Source organism: Geotrypetes seraphini, chromosome 3 (assembly GCF_902459505.1).
Source record: "Geotrypetes seraphini chromosome 3, aGeoSer1.1, whole genome shotgun sequence".
NCBI classification, from domain to species: Eukaryota; Metazoa; Chordata; class Amphibia; order Gymnophiona; family Dermophiidae; genus Geotrypetes; species Geotrypetes seraphini.
The window spans coordinates 269,161,653-269,178,119 of record NC_047086.1 but is presented as its reverse complement, the minus strand read 5'-3'; the positions used below and the strand labels follow the sequence as shown (position 1 = coordinate 269,178,119).

The 16,467-nt window shown below is 47.7% G+C and overlaps 1 protein-coding gene across 7 annotated transcripts in view; it reads right to left on the bottom strand.

The window, feature by feature from the left end:
- SLC35F3 (solute carrier family 35 member F3) overlaps positions 1 to 16,467 on the bottom strand; it is a 391,027-nt gene that overhangs the window by 339,536 nt on the left and 35,024 nt on the right. The window lies entirely within an intron of this gene.

Here is a 16,467-nt window from a genome sequence, read left to right as displayed (position 1 = left end):
AGAGATACATGTACTTCAGAGAAGTTATGAAGTGCAATCAAAATAAGGCTACTAGTTAGGCTTTCTAATTATCAAATGCATCCTTAAAAAGAAAGTTTTTTAAAATTTGCTCTTAAATCTGTCCAAGATGCGTTCTTCCCTTAAATAGATAGGGAGTGAGTTCCATGTTTGAGAGGCTGTGACAGAAAGCACAGTTACTTACCGTAACAGGTGTTATCCAGGGACAGCAGACAGCTATTCTCACATATGGGTGATGTCATCAACGGAGCCCGGATGCAGATGCCTCACAAGCAGATTTGGTGCATTCCAAGTAGAAGGCCAAAGCACGTTTACAGTCCAGAGTATGAAGAGCTGATTCTCCAGGGTGAGAATGAGGCTTTGGAAAAAACACTGGAAGAACAATGGATTGGTTGAGATGAAATTCCGAGACCACTTTAGGGAGGAATTTAGGATGAGTACGAAGAACCACTTTGTCCTGATGGAACACCGTGAATGGTGGGTCAGCAACTAAAGCTTGCAGCTCACTGACTCTTCGAGCAGAAGTGAGGGCAATGAGAAACACCACTTTCCAAGTGAGATACTTCAGATGAGCCTTATCATTTGGTTCAATTGGAGGCTTCATTAGTTGAGTAAGAACAATATTCAGGTCCCAAACCACAGGAGGTGGTTTGAGAGGAGGTTTGACATTGAAGAGTCCTTTCATGAATTTGGAAACCACTGGATGAGCAGAGAGGGGTTTCCCTTCAATAGGCTGATGGAAAGCCGCAATTGCACTGAGATGGACTCAGATAGATGTAGACTTGAGGCCAGAATGAGATAAGTGCAACAGGTAGTCCAAAACAGAAGATAAGGAGGAATGCTGAAGCTCCTTATGATGAGAAAAGCACCACGTAGATAATCTAGTCCACTTTTGGTGATAGCATTGTCTAGTGGTAGGCTTCCTAGAAGATTCTAAAACATCTCTTACAGATTGAGGAAACTGAAGAGGGGTTATGTTGAGAGGTACCAAGCTGTCAGATGTAGAGACTGCAGGTTGGGATTAAGCAGAGATCCTTGACTCTGTGAAGGCAGAGAAGGAAAAACAGGTAAAAGTTATGCTCCCTGCTGCTGAGTTGAAGTAGAAGGGAGTACCAAGGTTGTCTCAGCCATCAAGGAGCAATTAGAATCATGGTGGCATGATCGTTCTTCAACTTGACCAGAGTCTTGAGAATGAGAGGAAATGGAGGGAATGCATAAAGGAAGAGATTCGTCCATTCCAGAAGGAAAGCATCTGCCTTGAGGCGATGAGGAGTGTAAATCCTGGAGCAGAACTGAGGCAGTTTATAGTTGTGGGGGGCTGCAAAGAGGTCTATCTGAGGCGTTCCCCACTGTGAAAAAATGTGATGAAAAGGCGAGGAATGGAGTGTCCATTCGTGAGGTTGCAGAAGACAACTCAAGTTGTCCGCCAAGAAATTCTTCGCCCCTTGAATGTAGACAGCTTTGAGGAAGGTGTTGTGGCGGATTGCCCAGTCCCAAACCTTCAGAGCTTCTTGACAAAGGGAGGCAGATCCCATCCCTCTCTATTTGTTGACATAATACATGGTGAATTGGTTGTCCGTCCGGATGAGGACTACCTGGTCGTGAAGAAGATGTTGAAAAGCGCTGAGAGCCTTGAAAATCGCTCTGAGTTCCAACAGATTTATGTGACATTGACGATCCGCACTGGTCCAGTGGCCTTGAGTACGGAGACCATCGAGATGAGTGCCCCAAGTGTAGGTCGAAGAGTCTATCGTGAGGACTTTCTGATGAGGGGGCATTTGAAAAAGTAAGCCTCTGGAAAGATTGGAAGAGAGCATCCAACAACGGAGAGACTTCTTCCATGAAGGAGTGACTGAAATGTGTCGAGATGGAGGGTCGCAAACTTGCGTCCATTGAGATGCCAGGGTCCACTGAGGAATTCTGAGGTGAAGTCTGGCAAAAGGAGTCATGTGTACTGTAGAGGCCATGTGACCCAGAAGTACCATCATGTGTCTTGCTGAGATGGAAGTGCGGGAAGATACTGTTTGACAGAGTTGAAGAAGAGCTTCCAGGCATTGTTGTGGAAGGAATGCTCTGAGTTGGACAGTGTCCAGAACAGCTCCAATGAATTGTAGAGTCTGTGAGGGTTGAAGCTCAGATTTGGGAAAATTGATCTCAAATCCCAAACTTTATAGGAACCAGGTAGTCTGTCGGGTCGCTACAATAACCCCTTGAGACATAGAATCTTTGATGAGCCAGTCGTCAAGGTAGGGAAACACCTGAAGACCATGATTCCTTAGAGCTGCTGCTACCACTACCAAGCACTTGGTGAACACTCTGGGAGACGAGGCCAGGCCGAATGGTAGTACTCTGTATTGATAATGCAGATTCCCCACCCGAAATCTGAGGTACTTAAGGGAGGCCGGGTGAATGGGTATATGAGTGTAGGCCTCCTTGAGATCCAGAGAGCATAACCAATCGTTCTGCTCAAGAAGGGGATAAAGGGATGCCAGGGACAACATTCAAAACTTTTCTTTGACTAGAAATTTGTTAAGAGCCCTGAGATCCAGAATGGGTTGCAGATCGCCCGTCTTCTTCGGAACAAGGAAGTAACGGGAGTAAAACCCCCTGTTCTGCTGTTCCAAGGGAACTGGTTCGATGGCATGGAGACGAAGCAGAGCTTGAGCTTCCTGAAGAAGAAGGGCGGTCTGGGAAGGATACTCTCATGTAGGAAGCTCTGGTAGAACCTGAGAGAAATGAAGAGAGTATCTTTCCCTGATGATGGTAAGCACCCAGAGGTCAGATGTAATTATCGTCCATCAGTGGTAAAAATGATGGAGATGACCTCCGATAAGGGGAAAATGAGAGAGTCAGAACGGTGGAGGTTATGCTCTGTTATAAACAGTCAAAAAGGCTGAGAAGCCTTAGGTGCAGCAGAAGGTTGAGGTTTTTATTGCTTCTGAGGCTGCTGTTTCAAAACGTCGTTAGTAGATAAGAGCAGGGCATGCAGGTTTGGCAGAAGCTGGCTTTGGCTTAGGTCTGACAATAGAAGCAAAGGATTTCTCATGGTCAAACAATTTCTTGGTGGCTGCCTCGATGATATTCATCAAAGAGGTCATTGCCCTCACAAGTAATATAAGCTAAGCAGTCCTGAAGATTAGGATCCATGTCAATGGTATGAAGCCAGGCAAGACGACACATAGCTACAGAGCAAGGAGCCGCTTGGGCAGACAACTTGAAGACATTATAAGATGACTGGAGGAGATGCAAACGGAGTTGAGACAAAGAAGCAAGGACTTCCTGAAATTCAAAGTGCATTTGGGTATCCAAATAATTTAAAAACTTTGGTAGGAGAGAAATAAGGAATTCAAAATAAGTGATGAATTGAAAATTATAATTGAGGACTTTAGAGGACATCATAGCATTTTGGTAGATGCGACGTCTGAATTTGTCCATTGTTTTCCCTTCTTTTCCAGGAGGAACCGTAGCATAAACTTTGGAACGATGGGACCTCTTAAGAACATAAGAACATAAGAAGTTGCCTCCGCTGAGGCAGACCATAGGTCCATCCTGCCCAGCGGTCCGCTCCCGCGGCGGCCCATCAGGCCCATTGCCTGAGTAGTGGTCTATACCTATCTATACCCTTCAATCCCTTTTTCATCTAGGAATCTATCCAAACCTTCTTTGAAACCATTTAAGGTTTTCTTGTCTACAACAGCCTCTGGAAGCGCGTTCCATGTATCCACCACCCTCTGAGTGAAAAAGAACTTCCTAGCGTTTGTTCTAAACCTGTCCCCTTTTAATTTCTCCGAGTGCCCCCTCGTACTTGTGGTGCCCCTTAAATTGAAAAATCTGTCTCTGTCTACTTTTTCTATGCCCTTCAGGATCTTGAAGGTTTCTATCATGTCTCCTCTAAGTCTCCGCTTTTCCAGTGAGAAAAGTCCCAACTGCTTCAATCTGTCGGTATATGGGAGATTTTCCATTCCCTTTATCAGTTTAGTTGCTCTTCTTTGTACTCCTTCAAGTACTGCCATGTCCTTCTTGAGGTACGGCGACCAGTACTGGACACAGTACTCCAGATGCGGCCTCACCATTGCACGATACAGCGGCATGATGACTTCCTTTGTCCTGGTCGTAATACCCTTTTTAATGATACCCAACATTCTGTTTGCTTTCTTTGAGGCTGTGGCGCACTGCGCCGATGCCTTCAGTGTTGCGTCTACCATCACTCCCAGGTCTCTCTCCTGGTTACTGACCCCTAGCGGTGTTCCCCCCATTCTGTACGTGAACATCGGGTTCTTTTTCCCCAAGTGCATGACCTTGCATTTTCCTATGTTGAAGCTCATTTGCCATTTTTCGGCCCACTTTTCCAGCTGCGTTAGATCCTTTTGGAGATCTTTGCAGTCTTCCCTGGTTTGAGCCCTGCTGTATAGTTTGGTGTCATCTGCAAATTTAATGACCTCACACTTGGTTCCCGCCTCCAGATCGTTTATGTAGATATTGAACAGGAGCGGTCCCAGCACCGACCCCTGCGGAACTCCGCTCGTGACCCCTCTCCAGCCTGAGTAATGGCCCTTTACACCAACCCTCTGCTTCCTGTTTGCCAGCCAGTTTTTGATCCATCGGTGGACCTCCCCTTGCACCCCGTGGTTCCATATCTTCTTAAGCAGTCTCTCGTGTGGTACCTTGTCGAAGGCTTTTTTGAAGTCAAGGTAAATGATGTCTATAGATTCCCCTTTATCCACCTGGCTGTTCACCCCCTCAAAGAAGTACAATAAGTTTGTGAGGCATGACCTGCCCTTGCAGAAGCCATGTTGACTCGGTTTTAGCTGCCCATTTTTTTTCGGTGTGCTCACAGTTGCTGTCTTTAATTAGTGCCTCCATCATCTTTCCCGGGACTGAGGTCAGGCTCACCGGCCTGTAGTTTCCTGGGTCGCCCCTTGAGCCCTTCTTGAAGATGGGCGTAACATTTGCTATTTTCCAATCCTCCGGGATCTCTCCGGTTTTTAAGGATAGGTTGTATATCTGTCGAAGTGGCTCCGCTATTTCGTTTTTTAGTTCCTTGAGTACCCTTGGGTGAATGCCGTCTGGACCTGGCGATTTGTCGCTCTTTAGTCTGTCTATCTGCCTGAGTACATCTTCCTGGCTTACCTCTAAATTGACCAGCTTATCATCTTGGTCTCCTATTGCGATCTCCTCGGGTTCCGGAATGTTGGTTGTATTCTCCACCGTGAAGACTGACGTGAAGAACTCATTTAACCTGTCAGCTATCTCTTTCTCTTCTTTTACTACTCCCTTTCTGTCTCCATCATCCAATGGTCCCACTTCTTCTCTTGCCGGTTGCTTCCCCTTGACGTATCTGAAGAACGGCTTGAAGTTTGTTGCTTCCTCTGCCAGTCTCTCTTCGTATTCTCTTTTTGCTTTTCTAACCACTCGGTGACACTCCTTCTGGTGTTCTTTGTGCACTTTTTGGTTCTCCTCTGTTTGGTCTTTTTTCCATTTCCTGTACGATGTTTTCTTGTCACTTATCGCCTTCTTCACTGCATTTGTTATCCACACTGGGTTTTTTGTTCTATTTTTTTTGCAACCTTTCCTGAACTTGGGGATGCACAGGTTTTGCGCTTCATGCACAGTTCCCTTGAGTAAGGTCCAGGCTTTTTCTACGGATTTTATCTTCCCTATGTTGCCTTTGAGTTTCTTTCCCACCATTTCCCTCATGGCATCATAATTCCCTTTTTTGAAGTTGAGTGCCGTCGTTGTGGTTCTTTTCCCCTTTGATGATCCAATTTCTAGCCTGCACTGGATCGTGTTGTGATCGCTGTTACCTAGCGGGGCTAATACTGCCACCTCCTTTGCTGGCCCCCCTAGTCCGTTGAAGATTAGGTCAAGAGTGGCATCGCCCCGTGTTGGTTCCGTGACCAGTTGCTCCATGAAACAGTCCCTCGTGACCTCTATGAATTTGGTCTCCCTTGCGCAGTTTGAGTGCCCAATACTCCAGTCTATCCCAGGATAGTTGAAGTCCCCCATCACCACCACATTTCCGCTTCTGCATACCTGCCTCAGTTCTGCCTCCAGGTCCTGGTCGATTTCTTCAGGTTGTCCAGGTGGGCGGTAGTACAGACCCAATTTAATGTCTGCTCCAGTTCCTCCCTGTAGCTTAACCCATAGTGATTTCAAGCCATCCACCCGTACTGTTGTTTCCATCCTGGTTGAGGGTATGGAGTCTTTTATGTACAGCGCTATTCCTCCACCCTTTTTATGTGTCCTGTCTCTCCTGTATAGTTTGTACCCTGGTATGGCCACATCCCATTGATTGTCCTCAGTCCACCACGTTTCTGTGACCCCAATTATGTCTAGGTCCTTTTTGCTGGCAGTGATTTCTAGTTCTCCCATTTTGGCCCTCAGGCTCCTAGCATTTGTGTATAGGCAGTTTAAGACCCAGTTTTTTGCCCTCTCTTTTTGTTTTCCTCGTGTTTCGGTACTCCTGCAGTCCTCCTCATGGTTTGCCAGCCCCCGAGCTTCATCCTCCTCCTGCTGCTGTGTGTCTGTGACGTCCTCAGCCTGTTTCCCCTGCACCTCTTGTTTTCGTAATTCCCACTCAGTTCTGGGCTCTATTTCACAAAGTCTTTGCCCCTCTGGCTCCTGTTGTTCTGTGTTGGTGCCGCTTACCAGTTCCATTTGTGCCCTCGGTCCCTGCAATGCGTCCTTAGGTCCTTTTTCAAAACATACACACTCAGTCCCAAGTCCTCCTTTACAATGTCCCAGGTCAGTATCCTTGTCAGGTACTGATGTCCGATGTGTCGAGGTCAGATCGACTATCGGCTTTCCCCTTCTCCTCAGTTTAAAGCCAAGTCTATGACATTCTGGACGTTGCGTGCCAGCATCCTCGTCCCAGCTGTGCTAAGGTGCAGTCCATCTCTTCTGTAGAGCTTGTTCTTCCCCAAGAAAGTAGTCCAGTTCCTAACAAAGTGGAAACCCTCCTTATCGCACCATCTCCTCAGCCAAACGTTAATTGCTTGTAGTTCGCTCTCTCTCCTTGTGTCCGCTCTCGGTACTGGCAGGATCTCTGAGAAGGCTATCTTCCTTGCCCTTAGTCTCAGTTTCCTCCCCAGGATCCTGAACTGGTCAGTTAGTGTAGTCCTGTTGAAGTTTCTCCTGCTGATGTCGTTGGTTCTGATGTGGATCACTACTGCTGTCTCCTCTGTCTCGGCTCCCTCCAGGATCCTCTCGATATTGTTGATGATGTCCTTTGTTCTTGCCCCCGGGAGACATGTTACCAGTCGGTCCTCTCTCCCTCCGGCTATATGACTGTCTACTCCTCTCAGGATTGAGTCTCCAACCACGATAGCCGATTTCCCCTTTTTCAACTGTCTCTCTGGTCTCAGATCTGTGTCATATGTGCAGTCCATTTGTCCGTCCTCTGGGTTCAGGTGTGTCTCCGCTCCTGGTCTCGGGTCTGTGTCATCTGTGCAGTCCGCTAGTCCTTTCTCCTGGCTCTGATGGGTCTCCTCCTCCTCTGTCTGCCCAGGTCCTCCGCAAGGTCCTATTCCCATGGTGTCTGGTGGTTCCTGTTGTCCAACTGTCGGTTCTCTCCTGGTGTGTTGGTGATCTCGTGCCTCCACCATCCTGCAGGCCTCCTCAATGAACTTCTCGAGCTCCCTAACTTGTTCCGCAATGTGGCTCTCTCTGGTGGTGTCTTCAGTTTCCCAGCATTGCTCCTCCATGGTACAGAGTCCCTCCAGCTCCTGGACTCTAACCTGCAGTCTCCCGACCTCCTGTTTCAGGCTATCCAGTTCCTGGCATCGACCGCATATGTATGCCTGCCTCCCGGAGGGGAGGTAGTCATACATATGGCACCCGATGCAGTATACTGGGTAGCTCTGCTGGTTTCCCACAGTCTCCATTGCTCCTTTCTCGTTCCTATGTCCCACGGTGTGTATGAGTGGTGCCCGGCGCGCAGCTACCTAAAGAGAAAGAGAAAGAAGAGAGAGATGAGTACAGAGAGAGTACCTTAGCTGTTTAGATGTTAGATGCTGCTGCTGGGCTTCTCCTCAAGGCTCCTTCGCAAAGGCGCTCTCGTTGGCTCGCCCCCTCTTAAGGTGGAGTCTGGGCTGAAGCCGCTGATGCGGTGGGGGTGGGCGGAGCTACCTCTCGCCTGCCCCTGGCTCTCTGGGTCTGTGTCGGCTCTCCCCTCGCGCTGCCCTGCTGGATTTCGCTTCTCCTCTCCTCTCCTGCCCTTCTCCTCTCCTCGCCTGCCCTTCTCCTCTCCTCCGACAATGAACAGTGAGCCCCTTGCCGCGGCTCGCCCCCTCTTAAGGTGGAGTCTGGGCTGAAGCCGCTGACGCGGTGGGGGTGGGCGAAGCTACCTCTCGCCTGCCCCTGGCTCTCTGGGTCTGTGTCGGCTCTCCCCTCGCGCTGCCCTGCTGGATTTCGCTTCTCCTCTCCTCTCCTGCCCTTCTCCTCTCCTCGCCTGCCCTTCTCCTCTCCTCCGACAACGAACAGAGGACTCAACAAGTAGGGATTGATGAGATAATTGTGAGTTGTCAAACCCTTTGCGATGCACAGTCTTATACCTAGAGTCCAATTTTCCTGGAACAGCTGGTATGAAAAAAGGTGTTTCCATGCATCGACCAAAAGTCTGATTCAAAAGCTTATGAAGAGGAAGCAATTTTAGTGATTCTGCCGGAGGTTGAGGGAGATGCATGACTTCGAGATACTCCTTAGAGTATTTAGAGCCAGTGTCCAACTGAAGAACCAAGTCCACAGCCATCTGATGAAGAAAAGATGAGAAAGATAGTTGATCCGCCAATGCTTTGCCTCGAGAAGGACTCGAGGACACCAAGGCAGCTTGGGTCAAAGATGAAGCCTCGGCAGGAAAAAAGGCATCAAAGGAACCTGGTGACTTGGATGAGGCAATTGAAACCGGGATATCCTCGAGGTCCGGCATCGGGAACCTCGAACGAGGAGTCAGTGGTCTAGTCGAAGTTGGAGTAGATCGAGGCTTAGTTGAAGAAGGTTGTTCATTAGAAGAAGAACTATGCCTGGATGGATGCCTCGATGAAGGTCTCGATCGTCGGTGAGAACTGTGCCTGGAAGCAGATATCGAGGATCGAGGAGACCGCCTTGGAGACGGAAGCAGCTGATGCTATCAAAGAATGGATAGGACTGGAGGCTGTAGATTGAAGCTCCAGAGGCTTGATGGAGGAACCTCGATGCACCCCCAAAGACTCTGCTCCTTGTATAGAGTGTGAGGATTCCTGTCGAGGCACTCGCAAAGAATCTGCTCCTTGCTTCACGTGCTTGGATACCAGACCAGACACTCGCAGAGATTCTGCTCCCTGCAAAGAGTGTGTATGCTCAGACTGATGCAAAGGAAGCAGCTCAACCTCGCGGAAGTCTGCTGAATGTTGTGACCAGCCAGGTATACTCCCTGCCCAGGTCCCAGTTAGGACAAAAGAAAATGGAGGAGAAAAGAAATCCCGGGGAGGAATTGGGAAGGGACAGGTAGTTTCTGAGCTTGATAATTACATTGACCACCGGGGGAGCTCAAGAGGCCCTTGGAACACTGCCAGGGCTGACAATGCAGGGCGTCGCCCCAAGATATTTAAACCTGGTGCAGAGAACAGGAGAGGAGGTCAGCTAGGGAGAAGCTTTAAGCCCTTTCTCCCTAGAGAACCCAGGGAGCCAAGCAGGTGCAACAAGCCTATTCCTATGGAGGTGATAGAGGCTGGCCAGGCTGAGGAATTAAATATTCCAGAAGAACAGGACATGGAATTGGAAGAAAGCCTGACAGAGTTTGCTCCTGTGATTGTTGAGCCTATGCAGGTGAACTTGACTTCCACCTTCAAACAGTGAGTGTTGTTTGTGCTTATGAACTGTTTGAGAGACTATTTTTTTTGGATACAAGCTAAGGAATGATTGTAGTTTGGGGAGAGGTTTTGCATACATCCTGGGTGGGAATTTTTGAAAGTCTATTTAAGGACTTTGTTTTGGCAAAACCTAGCACTCTCCTGACCTGGCAGTGAGGACTTTTAAGGCACTTGTGCTGAATGTATGCTATGAACTATTCTTGATTTGGGTTTTTTTTTTTTTAAACTGCCTGCTTGGGAGCAGACAACCCTAGGACTGGGAGGGGAACAATAAAACCCTCTGCCACAACTGAAAAGAAACTTTACTGAGCAAGTTAATGACTTTATTTGGGACTGTTATTTTTGCTGGTTGTGGTTTGCTATTTTTTTGGTGTGGTTTTTGCATAAAGAACAGTCTGATAAGTTGGGCATCCATTTTCTGAAAGTCTACTTACCTGAAGGATAAAAAGAAATAAAAGCTGATATTATTTTGATATTGAAAAGTAACTGTGCTGACTTTTGACTTTCTGGTTTTCTTTTTCTTTTGGGTTCCTGCCGGGAATCCGGTCCTGCAGGGTGGCTCCAGGCCGGGCCACACGTCGGGGTGTTATTTTGTGGGCTATCCACTGAGTGTAATATTAAACACTGGTTTTGGAGTTACAGTGGGCCACATAATTTGGTATCAGGAGTGGGATATAGCACCTCCTGCAGGACACTTGGAAGAGTGCAATTAGAAAAAAAAAAAAAAAGGAAAGTTTTTCCCGCTTTGACAATTTTTTTTTTTTTTTTGGACATGTAAATCCTGGAGGTTACAGGAGGATGGTTGAACTATTAACCAAATTTGTTTCGTTTGGAGAAGCATATTGTTTTGGAATCTTTGTCTGGAGTTCCTGTGTCCAATTCGGAGGAGGGGTTTCTAACCGGAAGTCGGAAATCAGGAATCAAAGACATCTGTATATCCTGTAGAGGACTGCGTGGAGCTCAGTAGGTGGTTGAAGGTGGAAAGAGCCAGACCTGAGTTCCAAAGTTCCAACGCCTAGTTCCAGGAGGACCCGAGAGACCTGTGGACCGAGCCGGAAACCAGTTCCAGACCGGATACAGCACGGGCGGTGCACCCAATCAGCACGAATGCGAAGACTCACCAGTACCTCCGGTAAGGGTATCTTGGGGTAGCTGGTGAGGATAAAGTGGTGCTGGTTGGGGGAGGACTGGAAGCTGGAGAGGCTAGTAAGGGGGGAAGACACTCTTACCTAGCGGCCACACTTGGGTTTCTTCTCTTGTGCTTTTGTTTTCTAGGTTTGCTATGGAGCAGGCCCAGATTTTGGCACCGCTGGTCGAGGAGGACCGGAGACAGGCCGAGGAGATGGAGGGAATTTTGAGGAGTAACGAAGTACGGTGGCAAGTTCGCCAAGATGCTATGTCGCAGCAGTACGCCGCACTAATGACAACAGTGAAAATGCAGGCCAAAACATTTGCACAGATTCTCCAACAGACGACTGCACAGACAAAGCGGCCAGACATACAGAGCATGGTACCTCCAACTCCGGTAGGACTTAACTTGCTGACCCTGTTAAACAGGCATGAGAGAGGACCTAGTGACGTTCCTGCTGAGTTTTTTTGTTCCCGAAGGCCAGGGGCTGACCTAGAAGTAACTGAATGCCTAGAGTTGTTAGGTAAAGGTTCAGATATGGTGCAGAGACACCGGCCTAGCCAAAGTCCCGGGAATATGAGTGGGGGTTGGAATAAGAAACAGCCTTACAAGGATTTTCATACTCCTACACCTAGGCCTAACACTAGGAGAGGCAATAAAAAGGATTATAGAGGTGGGAGACCGGGGCTCACACAAAAATTTTGTAGCACGGTAAATCTATCCAGCCAAGGGAACAGAGCCGAAAGGAGGGAGAGTAAAATAGGTATCTCAGGACAGAGCCTGAGGCCTACATGCACTACGCCTGTATCTGTAGGTGGGGAAAAAACCCTAGCTTTGATTGATACGGGGGCGGATCAGTCCATGATGGCGGTCCCATTTTGGAGGAGGGTTTTTCCTGGGGAAAAGGAATCATTTGGAGCAGGTAAAGTAGGAATTAAATGCATCCACGGAGACAGTGCTCACTATACTCTTAGGCCCACTACCCTTCTACATAGAGACCGGGTATATAAGGTGCCGATGGCCTTGATTCCCGGGGTCCCCTATGATATAGTTTTGGGACAGGATTGGGCCGGGTTAGAAGGGTGTTTGTTGACCAAGCAGGGGTTGGTGAATACCCGTTCTCAAGGAAGAGCTAGCACAGATCCTGAGACCCCGTTGGGAGAAATTTTTCCCTTTGAAAAGGGGGTGATTAGACCGGCAGCGCAAACACAGGCTAGGTCCTCCAAGGCACAGAAAAGGAGACAACAACAACAGAGGGCCAAAAATATCAGACAAACTGAGCGAGGAAAATAATTCCCCAGTCTCCCACAAGAGATTAGTGATACCTTCCCAACATTTGGGCAGGAGCAAAAGACGGATCCTTCATTGAGGGAACTGTGGATCCAAGCCACAGGACCCCAATCGGCTAGATCAGGCTTGAGAATCATACGTGGCCTCCTTTATAAAGGAAGAGCTAATACCTCTGACCAGGAGGAAGCGGGGGAACAGTTGGTGGTTCCTAAGGGATTTAGGAAGGCAATTTTGCAAACTGCCCATGACTCACCCTTAGCGGGGCATAAAGGTATACAGGCCACTCAGGTACAGGTACAGCGGAGGTTCTACTGGCCGGGTTGGAGGCAAGAAATTGAGGATTTTTGTAAATCTTGTCCTACATGCCAGAGACTTACTTTGAGTAAGCCCGCTCGGGCACCTCTTGTCCCTATACCTGTAGTGGAAGAACCACTTGCGCGGTTAGCCATGGACATTGTAGGTCCATTAGAGAAGACCCCTAGAGGTTATCAGTTCATTTTTGTTGTAATGGACGTGGCCACTAGATTTCCCTGGGCTTTTCCATTGAGGAAGACTACCTCGGGGGTATTGATGAAGGAACTCATGGGGTTATTCTCTACCATAGGTTTTCCGAGGGAAGTTCTTTCGGATCGGGGAAGCAATTTATTGTCCAGGGAAATGGAGGAATTCTGGAAGGGACTTGGAGTGAGGCATATCCGAACCTCTGCTTACCACCCTCAGGCTAATGGATTAGTGGAGAGGTTCAATCAATCCCTAAAACAGATGTTAAAGAAGGGGTTAAAGGACAATCTAAGGGATTGGGACCTGTTCATGCCCTTCGTGCTATTTGCTGCCAGGGAAAAAGTACAGGACTCTCGGGGGGTTAGTCCATTTGAATTGTTATATGGGCGCGCTCCCAGGGGACTTCTGGATGTGATTAAGGAGGGTTGGGACCCTCCCGAAGAGACGGGAATGAACATTATCTCTTACCTATCTCGGTTAAAGCAAAATTTGACACAAGTGTCCAAATTGGGACGGGAAAACCTTGAGTGGGCTCAAAAGAAACAAAAAGTCTATTATGACCGAGGAACTAGGGAACGCCAATTCTCGATAGGAGACAGGGTATTAATATTGGTGCCCTCTGATCCTCATAAATTTCTAGCCCATTGGAAGGGCCCGGCCACGATTATGGAGAAAACAGGACCTGTCAGTTATAAGGTTAAGGAGGAACATGGCCGGGAACAGACGTATCACGTCAACCTTCTAAAAGCATGGAAGGATAGAGAAGCCTTAGCTCTTATAGCTCAGCGTTGTCAAGAGGATGATCTAGGACCCCAGATAGCGGATTTGAGACAGATCGAGAAGGTGAATGTGGGGAAAGAATTGTCCGCATCACAGGCTTGTCAAATACAGTCACTTATTGGCCAATTCCCTGAAGTATTTTCATTAGTCCCGGGACATACTAAGGGGATTACTCATGACATCATTACCAGTCCGGGTAGAGTAGTCCGAGTGAGGCCTTATCGCCTCTCGGAAGAAAAGAAGAAGCTAGTCTGTGAACTAGTCCAGGAAATGCTTTCTTTAGGGGTTATTGAACCTTCACAAAGTCCCTGGTGTAGCCCCATAGTGATTGTCCCAAAGGCAGATGGCTCACCGAGATTCTGTATAGATTTCAGACAGGTGAACGAGGTGTCACAATTTGATGCTTTTCCCATGCTTCGAGTTGATGAGTTACTTGATAAATTAGGTCAGGCCCAGTATCTTTCTACCATCGATCTTACTAAAGGGTATTGGCAGATTCCTTTGACCGATAGTGCTAAACCCAAAACAGCCTTCAGCACCCCATATGGGTTATACCAATTCACCCGCATGCCATTTGGACTACATGGGGCAGCTGCGAATTGTCAAGGGGCAGCTGCGACTTGTCAAGGGGCAGCTGCGACTTGTCAAGGGGCAGCTGCGACTTGTCAAGGGGCAGCTGCGACTTGTCAAGGGGCAGCTGCGACTTGTCAAGGGGCAGTAAATGAGGTTTTCAGGGGTCACCATGCCTACGCCGAGGCCTATCTCGATGATATTGTAATTTACTCACCTTCTTGGCAAACTCATTTAGAGCATGTGACAGCAGTATTGAAATCCTTAGGGAAGGCAGGCTTCACTGTCAACCCGAAAAAGTGTTTTCTGGGACAGCATGAAGTCAGGTACTTGGGATATACGGTGGGCCGCGGACAGGTTAGGCCTTTGATAGACAAAGTAAAGTGTATCCAGGAATATCCCCGGCCGGGCACAAAAAAACAATTACGGGGGTTTTTGGGCCTATTGGGGTATTATAGGAGATTTATACCCGGCTTTGCCACTAGGGCCACTCCCCTGACAAATTTGTTAAAGAAAGAAGTTCCGGATGTGTTACACTGGGAGGAGGATGGGGTTAAAGCATTTATAGACTTAAAGGACAGTCTGTGCAGGCAGCCGGTGTTGGCTGCTATTGATGTTAGGAAGCCACTCGTCCTACAGACTGACGCATCTGGGTGTGGGTTAGGAGCTGTACTCAGCCAAGAAAGTCAGAAAAGGCACTAAGTAACAAAGTTCATGCAGAGAGTCAAAGACGGAGTTCTCGGCTCAGCGGAAAACTGAGAACTGAGGAGATGCGCACTTACGCTGGGCGGGAAGGCACTCGCGCATGCGCGGTGCGGGCGACTCAAAACTTCGAGTTTCTTCAAGCAAGTCTGCTTGTGAGGCGTCCTCATCCGGGCTCCGTCGATGACGTCACCCATATGTGAGAATACCTGCCTGCTTGTCCTGGGATAAAAAATGAATTGCTGCCATGTATTAATAATTTTAAGTGAGGAAATTACACTGCACAACAAAGTTTTTGCTTCCTGAACACTGCTGGGTGTTTCTTATAGAATTTTGGGTGCTGATCATGAATATTACATCAAAAATTACCCATCACGTACCATTTCAGAGAAATCTTCAATTTTGTCGTGATTTTTTCTTATATTTGGATGCAAACAATTTTTTCTCCCATAAGTGTCTTATCAACAACGGTTTGTGCCGCCTGGGTATGTCCATGCATAAAATCTAGCCAGGTTGGAAGCTGTTTTATGGAAGATGACATCCTGGGCATGTCTGGGCAGGTCTGAACGAGCTTGCGCTGTCTCACCATGCTATAATGGTGGCTTCCATACACCGATCCTGCTCATTTGGTTAATATAGATAGTCCGTGTGTGTATATAGTATCAGTATAGTAAAGTATAGTAGTATAGTAGCTGTAGCAATATAACAGTAAGTAAGCTTGATGCTATAGACGTTTTGGTGTCGGGCAATATGTCTCGTCGGTGTCGTAACAGCCGCGACACATTCTGCTATATCTGTGGGGAATATACACTTACGCCTCAGAGACGTTCGATGACTGCCCTTGTAAAGAAAGCCTATCATCTGTATTTTGGCTGCAAAATAGGTGATCAAGACAAGCAATGGGCGCCTCACATTTGCTGTGCGACATGTGCTGTTAGTCTGAGAGCCTGGCTCAGAGGTACTCGAAAGACGATGCCATTTGCTGTTCCGATGATATGGCGAGAACAGAAAGACCATGTGACGGACTGTTATTTCTGTTTGACTAATGTGTCTGGTTTCTCTGCCAAAAACAAGAAGTCAATTGAATATCCTAATCTGCCTTCAGCAATGAGACCCATGCCACATGATGACAGTCTTCCAGTTCCGAAACCACCAGAGGATTGGACCTTAGACGAACCAGATGAAGAAACTGCAGTGCAGGGTTCTAACAGTGACATTGACCCGGATTTTGAACCATCCTCATCAGGCGATCCACATCTGATAACACAGTCCGAATTGAACGATTTGGTCAGAGATTTGGGTCTGTCAAAAGCAAAAGCTGAGCTGCTAGGTTCGAGACTGCAGGAATGGTGTTTGCTATCACCAGGTACGAAAATTTCTGTGTTTCGAGACCGGCATCATGATATAACCAAATTTTTTGCACAAGTCGACAGTCTCTGTTTCTGTTGTGACATTGAAGGATTGTTCTCGGTCTTTGGTTGTGATCACAACCCGGAAGAGTGGCGTCTTTTCATTGATTCGTCAATGTTAAGCCTGAAAGCTGTTCTGTTGCACAATGGCAACGTTTATCCTTCAGTACCTGTTGGCTATGCAGCACATATGAAAGAAACATATGAGAATATGGAAATG